We start from the raw sequence: 2,077 nt of genomic DNA, 5'->3' as shown, positions 1-2,077 counted from the left end.
GTGATAACCCCTCCATGAAGTTCTCCAATACTCAGCTAAAGTGAATCTTTCCTAACTCTAAAGTCCTTTTACTAAAACATGCATACATTCTTAGACACACATTGCGTTCTGTGTCATCTGTGGTTTTTGTGCCATTTCCTACCTACCCCACTCATCAGAAACCCTTGAGCTGCTACGTGTGTGGAGGAAGCGTGGTGAAGAGGAAGTCACAGAACATGGGATCCAAAGTATGACTCTGTTCTGGTGAATGTCACTAGGAATGTCACTTGACTGGCATGGTCCTCCATTTGTTCATCTTCTCACTGGAATATATATTCCATGAAGACAGGGATTTATTTTATTTTATTTTATTTTTGAAACAGAGTTTTGCTCTTGTTGCCCAGGATGGTGCACAGTGGCGCAATCTCGGCTCACCACAACCTCCGCCTCCCAGGTTCAAGCAATCCTCCTGTCTCAGCCTCCCGAGTAGCTGGGACTACAGGAGTCTGCCACCATGCCCGGCTAATTTTTGTATTTTTAGTAGAGACAGGGTTTCACCATGTTGGTCAGGCTGGTCTTGAACTCCTGACCTCAGGTAATCCACCCATCTTGGCCTCCCAAAGTGCTGGGATTACAGGTGTGAGCTACCGCACCTGGCCTTTTTTTTTCCTAGGCAAATAACTTTATTAACCTTTGTTTCAAACTTGGCCTCCCAAAGTGCTGGGATTACAGGTGTGAGCTACCGCACCTGGCCTTTTTTTTTTTTTTTCCTAGGCAAATAACTTTATTAACCTTTGTTTCAAACTTTATTCCCAGGCTTTTCCAGCTTAATTAGCTGCAAAGAATGAAATAGTGTATAAGCAAAAGATGAAAAGAGCTGCAGTGTCCAAAGGGTTTGGGCTTAAACATATTAGAGATCTAGATTTTATCAGATCCATACACAAAAATTTCTTAAAATGCAGTCATAATATAAGATAGCAGCTCCCAGGAACTTCTTCAAGGTTTATCTTCTTCAGAAGTTGGCTCAATTCAGTTTGCCTCACTCTTGGAAGCCTCATCAAAATTCTCCATAAGATCTGGAACTTCATCATCATCATCCTCTCCAGCAGCAAGTGGCTCTTTTCCATCCACAGGTTGTTTGGGCAGAGCTTCAGCCAGTCTCCTTAACTTAGTGGGACTGTCTGCACCAAGCTGGTTTAAGATGTCGGGTAGCATTTCTCTCAGCTGCTGTGTCTCAGCACGGCCTGTAATTGTGAAGGTGTTTGCTGCCAGAGATGCCTGAACTTTAAGCTTGTGAAAGTGGATCACTGTTTCTTGGTTTGTAAACATATTCACTTCTTCAGTACTAGAGGTATTGTTTAACCCTGACTTCTTTAAGGAGAACTGAAGATTTGATCATCTGCTGTGGCTGTCCCATGAACCACTTTCTTCTTTTTGCCGGCAGTTCCTTTCCCGCCAATGTGCACTTGTACCTGCAGTTTGGAGAGTTTTCCTTGGTTCATGATTATTTCTTTCATCTTGTCGGAGCAGATAAGGGGCAGCGCAGGGGTCGAGGGTGGGTGTTCAGGGGATCTCATGTGAACCAGCTGAAATTAGGTGCACACACGCAGAGATACCCATTTGTGATCTAATTAAACTAAAGAGCTTCTGCACAGCAAAAGAAACTACCATCAGAGTGAACAGGCAACCTACAGAATGGGAGAAAATTTTTGCAACTTACTCATCTGACAAAGGGCTAATATCCAGAATCTACAATGAACTCAAACAAATTTACAAGAAAAAAACAAACAACCCCATCAAAAAGTGGGCAAAGGACATGAACAGACACTTCTCAAAAGAAGATATTTATGCAGCCAAAAAACACATGAAGAAATGCTCATCATCACTGGCCATCAGAGAAATGCAAATCAAAACCACAATGAGATACCATCTCACACCAGTTAGAATGGCCATCATTAAAAAATCAGGAAACAACAGGTGCTGGAGAGGATGTGGAGAAATAGGAACACTTTTACACTGTTGGTGGGACTGTAAACTAGTTCAACTATTGTGGAAGTCAGTGTGGCGATTCCTCAGGGATCTAGAACTAGAAATACCA

At 42.6% G+C, this 2,077-nt stretch overlaps 1 pseudogene; it reads right to left on the bottom strand.

The window, feature by feature from the left end:
• Nucleotides 1-502: 502 nt before the first annotated feature.
• On the bottom strand, nucleotides 503-1,777 carry LOC129473087 (transcription factor BTF3-like; annotated as a pseudogene).
• Between the last annotated feature and the right edge of the window lie 300 nt (nucleotides 1,778-2,077).

This window comes from Symphalangus syndactylus, chromosome 23 (genome assembly GCF_028878055.3).
Source record: "Symphalangus syndactylus isolate Jambi chromosome 23, NHGRI_mSymSyn1-v2.1_pri, whole genome shotgun sequence".
Taxonomy (NCBI): Eukaryota; Metazoa; Chordata; class Mammalia; order Primates; family Hylobatidae; genus Symphalangus; species Symphalangus syndactylus.
This window is presented reverse-complemented; position numbering and strand designations above follow the sequence as displayed.